This window comes from Euleptes europaea, chromosome 21, assembly GCF_029931775.1.
Source record: "Euleptes europaea isolate rEulEur1 chromosome 21, rEulEur1.hap1, whole genome shotgun sequence".
Classification (NCBI taxonomy): Eukaryota; Metazoa; Chordata; class Lepidosauria; order Squamata; family Sphaerodactylidae; genus Euleptes; species Euleptes europaea.
In genome coordinates, this window is record NC_079332.1 from 5,073,762 (window position 1) to 5,081,445 (window position 7,684).

The following is a 7,684-nucleotide window of genomic DNA, read 5'->3' on the forward strand; positions in this document are numbered from 1 at the left end:
TTTTCTGCATAGCAACCTTGGATTTCCTCAGCAGTCCCCCATCCAGGTACTAACCAGGACCAACCTTGCTTAGCTTCTGAGATCTGATGAGATTTGGCTGGCCTTGGGCCATTCAGGCAAAGTTTGTGGGCCCAGTAACAATATAGACCTGTCAAGAAGTCCCTGATGGCTCCTTTTACTGGAAGCCAATGTCAGTCTTTAAAGAGACAAGGAGCCAATCACTCATTCAGTGGTCTTCTCAATCTGGCCTGACACAGTCCCTTAGGAAAACAAGTTCACCAGCGTTGTATGTGCGGCTGGTACTCGGAGCTTTCCTCCTGATCCCGTACACTGAACCATCAGTTAGGGCAGGGTGACTGATAAAGCTATAATGGAAATGGCCAATTCTACGATCAGCCAAAGGTTTTTAATATGCACGTGGCTTTTCTAGAGTTGACCTGTCCCTTTGGGAGATGAGCTCGCTCTGCTGAGGTTGAGGAAATTGGAGCAACAGGATTACCGCGAGCTGCTGTAAGTCCCAGAGGAAGCTGCGCAAAATCTGAAAGGGTCAGCTAAAGGTCCGTTGCGGAAATTGTCATTTTGGGGACAGAGGGGCGGACATTAGACGCTTCCTCTTTGGGGGGAAAATGACGTGCCAACAGATCTTGCCAGGAGGATATCGCTCCTCTTCGTTTCTCTCAACACGACCACGTGTTCCTGGCTCGATGGAGCAATTTAAAGTCAGCAAGTCTGACTCTAATAATGATGATCATAATTGGCCTTAATGGCCACCAACAGAGCAGCAGAGAGCCAGCACGAACCCCGGGACAAAGACTCCCTTGGGGGGGGGGTGTTCCCCTGGTACCAGCCTAACTCACTCCAAAAATCATATAGAAACAAAGCCCATGACTTGCCAAGCTCTGTAGATCTCCAGGGCTACCATCATTTTGTCCCCTTAGTCCCCGTCGTTCAAATCTCAGACGCTAAGCAGGGTCCCAGGTGGAGACCTAGCCTCAACAGGGCCCCGCTGGTTGAACTGGGAAGGCCCAGTTCAAAAGAAGTCATGTTGCCAACCTCCAGGCTAGGCTTGCCAGCTCCAGGTTGGGAGATACCTGAAAATTTGGGGGGGGGGGCGGAGCCTGTGGAGAATGGTGTTTAGGGAGGGGAAGGCGCTCAGCAGGAACTAGAAGCCCCAGAGTCAACCGTTGAGGGTTTGCCAATCTCCAAGTGGGGTACGGAGATCTCTCGGAATCACAACTGCCCCCAGACTACAGAGAGCAGTTCCCTTGGAGGAAATGGGCTTCACACCCAGATTGCCAAGAATTTGACCAACGAGGAGCTGCCAGCCCTACACCCATCGGAAGCTGCCATTTGCTCCAGGGGAACTCATCTCTGTAATCCAGAGATGGTTTGCCATTCTGGGAGAACTGGTGGCCAGCTCTGGGTTGGGAAATTCCTGGAGATTTTGGGGGGGTGGAGCCTGGGGAGGGTGTGGTTTGGGGAGGGGAAGGACCTCCGCAGGGTATAATGTGGCAGAGTCCAAATTCCAAAGCAGCCATTTTAACCAGTGTGTGTGTTAAGTGCCGTCAAGTTGCTTCCGACTCATGGCGACCCTATGAATGAAAGTCCTCCAAAATGTCCTGTCTTTGACAGCCTTGCTCAGATTTTGCAAATTGAAGGCTGTGGCTTCCTTTATTGAGTCAATCCATCTCTTGTTGGGTCTTCCTCTTTTCCTGCTGCCCTCAACTTTTCCTAGCATGACTGTCTTTTCCAGTGACTCTTGTCGTGTCATGAAGTGACCAAAATACGATAGCCTCAGTTTAGTCATTTTAGCTTCTAGGGTCATCTCAGGCTTGATTTGATCTAGAACCCACTGATTTGTTTTTTTGGCAGTCCATTTTAACCAGGGGGGACTATTTATTATGGAATGTACTGAATTTGTTTTGCTTGTGACCAGTCGGTCCTCAAGCATGGAGAATGGAATAAAGGAAAGAACCAGGGGGAACTGATCTCTGTCCTCTGGAGACCACCTGTAATTATGAGAGATCTCCGGCCACCACCTGTAGGGTCGGCGGCCCTAGGTGTACCCCCGTGGCCCACCGTGGGATAGTTAAGCAGGCCTGTGTGAACGAAATCGGTTTCCCCTGTTTGTGTTGGCCTCCACGAGAACCTGAGAAGCGCTATGGGGCATGCCTAGGTTGCCGCCCTGTGTTTAAAGATGCCAGGGGAGGAAGGAGCGTTTTCTTTCCCATCTCCTTGGTAGCACCACTGCGGTGTGGGGTGTTGGGGTGGCCAGTGGGCTTGAGCTATAGTTTTTGTGAACTGCCCTGAAGGATTCCACTTGGGGCTGGGGGCGGGGGGAGTCGAGGCCATTCATAAATCCAAAACCTGGGAAGAAATGCCCCAATGAAAAGATTCCAGAAGCTTCCCCAAAAAGCCCCGAGCCCAAAAGAAGACAACTGCCAAAACGAAGCGTCTGTTTCTTTTCTAGTCCTTTGCTTATGGCGTGGGAACCAAATATTTGGTTCTTCCTTGGAATCGGACCGAGTTTCGCACACACTCACACATGCACAAGCATGCACACAAATCAGTCACCGCTATCAAGACGGGTTTTCAGGCCCCTAGCGGTTATGATGTTATTTTCGAGAGAGAGGGGAGGTTATAGGGAACATCAGTTTGCAAAAAAAAAAAAACCTATAAAGAAACATATGGCTCATCTCATCCTGGCCCCTGTGTGTATCTAAGATCTACGAGAGACGGGTTATTTGTAAATTCTGTTGTTCTGCTGTGTGGATGACATCTGAAAGCCGGGGAAGGAAGACTTGATAAAATAGGCAGAAGGAGAGGGAGATCCTATGTAAATCTTGTCATAGATTCTTTGGGGGGGAGGAGATTAAATCCCAGGGTCCATGGCCACCCAGGGAAGTACCAGCTGGTGAGCAGCTCTCAATTCAGTGGTCACTTTACTAAGGGGGAGGTAGTGTAACCTCAGGCCAGTTACTATAGCTCATCCTAGCCCACCTCAAAAGGTAGAGAGCCAGCATGGTGTAGTGGTTTGGAGTGGTGGACTCTGATCTGGAGAACCGGGTTTGATTCCCCACTCTTCCACATGAGCGGCGGACGCTAAGCTGATGAGCCAGGTTGGTTCCCCCACTCCTACACACTAAGCCAGCTGGGTGACCTTGGGCTAGTCACAGCTCTCTTAGAGCTCTCTCAGACCCACCTACATCAAAGGGTGTCTGTTGTAGGGAGAGGAAGGGAAGGTGGTTGTAAGCCGGTTTGATTCTCCCTAATGTGGTAGAGAAAGTTGGCATATAAAAAACCATCTCTTCTCTTCTTCTAGATGTGAGGATAACATGCAGGAAGAGATCACCAAGTCTGAAAAATTTACGAGGCCCCTTAGGAAAGTGTGGAGTGGGCTTTCCACACCGAAGAGAAAATGTACGCCATCTAGGTTAGAGCAGTGATATTTTGTTGGGGTGTGTGTGAACCGGCCCTTTGAAGGACCCTTAAAAAGCAATTATTGGTCTCAGACATCTATAAAAACCAACTAAACCCCTTCAGTTTTGATTTAAAAAAACCCAGGTCTGAGTGTAAAGATCGCCTCTGATTCAGCGACATACCAGGCCGAGAACATGTGAGAACCCGTGACAAAGGGTTACACTAATCTAAACAATCTGGAGGCTGGGCATATCCAAATCATATCCAATTCAGCCAGCCATGGCGACTTCTCCAATTTTATGGTTCTCGCTGGCAGGTGCAGCCAATTAGTTTAATAGCAAGGAGAAAATGGGGGGGGGGGAGCAGGAGGAAACTCAGAGTAAAGAGGGAGGAGAAGGGAGAAGGAGGAAAAGCAGAGAACAGAGGCATAGAAAGAGAGAAAACAGGGCTGGCGGAGCAGACGTATCACTCCCATTCTGCAGTCACTCCATCAGGCACTGGGCTCAATCCAAGACATTGGTCACCACATACAAATAGGGTTGCCAGCTGCATCTTGGGAAATTCCTGGAGAATGGGGAGCGGTACTGGGGGAGGGCAAATTTTGGGGAGGAGAGGAAGCTCACTGGGGAATATGGTGTCACTCTAGGACTGCCGTTTCTCCGATACCCATAAGAACACAAGAAAAGCCCTGCTGGATCAGACCAGGGCCCATCAGGTCCAGCAGTCTGTTCCCACAGTGCCTCTAGGAAGCCCGCAAACAACACGACTGCAGCAGCATTCTCCTGCCTGTTCAACAGCAACTAATGGGGAGGGGCTGTGGCTCAGTGGTAGAGCATCTGCTTGGCATGCAGAAGGTCCCGGGTTCAATCCCCGGCATCTCCAGTTAAAGGGACCAGGCAAGTAGGTGGTGTGAAAGACCCCTGCCTGAGACCCTGGAGAGCTGCTGCTGGTCTGAGTAGACAGTACTGACTTTGATGGACCGAGGGTCTGATTCAGTACACCTCCTGCAGGTGCCCGCCTGCTAGTGGGCACGGTATGCACGCTTCCTCTGTAGTGGCCCCCACCTTATGGAATGGGCTACCTGGGATGGTTAGGAAGGCTCCCCCACCCTTCTGGCTTTCCACAGACTATGCAAAACTGAATTATTCAGGAGTGCTTTTTCAGTTCACCAGGAGAAGATAGCCACTTTGGAAGGCAGACTCTATGGCACTGTACCCCACTGAATTCCCTTCCCTCTGGGATTGCCAACTGCCAGGTACTAGCTGGAGATCTCCTGCTATCACAACTGATCTCCAGCCGATAGAGATCAGTTCCCCTGGAGAAAATGGCTGCTTTGGCAATTGGACTCTATGGCATTGAAGTCCCTCCCCAAACCCTGCCCTCCTCAGGCTCCACCCCAAAAACCTCCCGCCGGTGGCAAAGAGAGACCTGGCAACCCTACTCCCCTCCCTAAACCCTGCGGCTTATCTCCAGACCACAGAGGTCAGTTTCCCTGATGAAAACGGATGCTTTGGAAGGCGGGCTGTATGGGATTGAGGTCCCACTGGGGTCCCTGCCCTCCCCAGGCTCCGTCCCCCAATCTCCAGAACTTTCCCAACCTTGATCTGGCAACCCTACCCGCCTCCTGTCCCCCTGCCAGTGGCCGGGGGGGGGGGGACTTGGCAACCCTAAGGGGCCCCCAGAATTGGAGTGCATCATTTAGCAAAGCAGGTGGGATTAGAAGCCGGCAAGGGCCCTGTGCTAATGAGAGAGTTTTAATAATAAGCTTTCAATGAAGAGCGCTTCGCTCCGGCTCCCCCCTCCTCTCCAATCTCAGGTCCTTTTCTCAGAGGCTGCAAAGTAGCCGTGAATGCAAAGAATTTGTCGCTATGCACGGATAAGTTCAGTCTCCTCCAGCTGTCGGGGGGCTCAGCCTGCCCCGGGAACGCTGTGGGGGCCCAAACAGATGCATGAGGCGGAGAGGGGTAGGAGGGTTTGGGGGCAGGGAAAAGCTAGGACGAAGGCACGGCGAGGATCTGGTTCCCCGAAAAGTACCCAAACGACAGCGCAGTCTTGTGTGGGTTTTTGCGGTGGGTTTTGTGTCCCGCAAGTTTGAAAAGAATAAAGTTTACAACATCACTGCCACTCAATACGGCTGTAGCCGCTGTATGGTCCGCTTTGTCCCACAGCGATAACTTCAGAATAAATATGACTTGGTTTCTGCAGCTCCCGTTCAGACACAATGTTAAACCTGGTTTATTTTAATGCGATGCCACAGATCCCACCCTCCTCCAGGCTGCCATTTTCTCCAGGGGAACCGATCTCTGTAGTCTGGAGATCAGTTGTAATTCTGGGATGTCTCCAGGCTAGGGTTGCCAACCTCCAGGCGGTGGCCTGATCTCCTGCGATGGCAGCCGATTTCTAGGTGAAAGGGATCAAATCCACCTGGAGAAAATGGCAGTTTTGGAAGGTGGACTCTATGGCATCATATAGGGTTGCCAACTCCGGGGTGGGAAATACCTGGAGATTTTGAGGGCGGAGCCTGAGGAGGACAGGAATAAGGGACGGGATGGGACTTCCGGTCCATAGAGTCCTTTCAAGCCTGTCCAGAGGCCTCTGGCCCTTCCTAGTTCAATCAGCGGGGCCCTGCTGAGGCCTGGTCTCCACCTGGGAGTAGGGTTGCCAGGTCCATCACCACCAGTGGGAGGTTTTTGGGGCAGAGCCTGAGGAGGGCGGGGTTTGGGGAGGGGAGGGACTTCAATGCCATAGAGTCCAATGGCCAAGGGTGGCCATTTTCTCCAAGTGAACTGATCTCTATCAGCTGGAAATCAGTTGTAATAGTAGGAGATCTTCTACTGCTACCTGGAGGTTAGGAGCCCCATGGCGCAGAGTGGTCAGCTGCAGTACTGCAGTCCAAGCTCTGCTCACGACCTGAGTTTGATCCCGACGGAAGTCGGTTTCAGGTAGCCGGCTCGAGGTTGACTCAGCCTGCCATCCTTCTGAGGTCAGTAAAATGAGTACCCAGCTTGCTGGGGATAAAGTGGAGACGACTGGCAAAGGCAATGGCAAACCACCCCATAAACAAGGTCTGGCTAGTCAACGTTGGTATGTGACGTCACCCCATGGGTCAGGAAAGACCCGGTGCTTGCGCAGGGGACCTTGACCTTTTTACCTGGAGGTTGGCTACCCTACCACCTGTGGGAGCCGCCCTGAAGGGCCCCAGCCGCAGACCAGGAGGCTTCTTGAAGGGCTGGTTCTCCTCCAGAAGAGGCAGGGGACCCAATTGTAGTAAAACACCTTCCAGGCTTCCTGGAAAAGACAATCATGCTAGGAAAAATCATGCTAGGAAAAGACAATCATGCTAGGAAAAGTTGAAGGCAGCAGGAAAAGAGGAAGACCCGACAAGAGATGGACGGACTCGATAAAGGAAGCCGCGGCTCTCAGTTTGCAAGATCTGTTCAGGATGGGACACTTTGGGGGCCATTGATTCATAGGGTCGCCATGAGTCGGAAGCAACTTGACGGCACTTAACACACACACACCCCTTTCCAGGCGCAAAGCCTTCCCTGGCTGAACATAAAAACCCATGTGTGTCTGTGTGTCTGTGTGTGTGTGTGTCTGTGTGTGTACCTATTTTTCTCTGACCCATGTCGGAGAGGTATATTAACCCTACGCCCCTCATACACCTGCTATTCTGTGACCTATTGTGCATGAGGCCTAGCCTCCGTTTTCTCTCACTGGGAAGGATTACTCCACAGCCAAAGTTCATCGAGTTCAAGGGCCGGGGGGGGGGGCCCTGAGGGAGGCCTGGGGCGATCTGTTCGCCATTCGCTCCGCCTGCCGGCCCGCCGGCCCTGCAAAGCGGCCCTTGGGAATCCTCCAGCTGCCGTTTCATTTCAGATAACCACCACCACCACCCCAGCACGGCAGCGGTGTCCCCATCCTTCTCGTCGGACCTCATACACCCCATCGCCAAAGGCTCCCCCCCCGTGCACGCCCCCTGCACCCTATTTTCATTGGAGGTGGTAGGGAAAAAGGAGGCGCGTTTCGGATTCAGCTCTCTTCGCCTTTGTGGTTCCCTCTTTTGTAAGGGAGCAATTCACAAATTCAGCCTTTTATCTCCCTTGGAAGGAGAAAGAAGAAGAGGAGGGGGGTGAAAGGAAGGGGGGGAATAGTTGCAAGGGGGGAGTGAAAAGCCACAATGGAGGGGAGGGAAATGGCGGGAAATGTCTCCTCGGAGGCCTCCATTGTGCGGCCGTGCCCGCGGTACAAGGGCAAACACACT

General features: G+C 52.3%; 1 non-coding gene across 1 annotated transcript; it reads left to right on the forward strand.

Annotated features, from left to right (window-relative positions):
• Window positions 1–4,230: 4,230 nt before the first annotated feature.
• TRNAA-GGC (transfer RNA alanine (anticodon GGC)) lies at window positions 4,231–4,302 on the forward strand. The gene has a single exon. It is a non-coding gene; the product is annotated as a tRNA-Ala (tRNA).
• The last annotated feature ends 3,382 nt before the right edge of the window (window positions 4,303–7,684 follow it).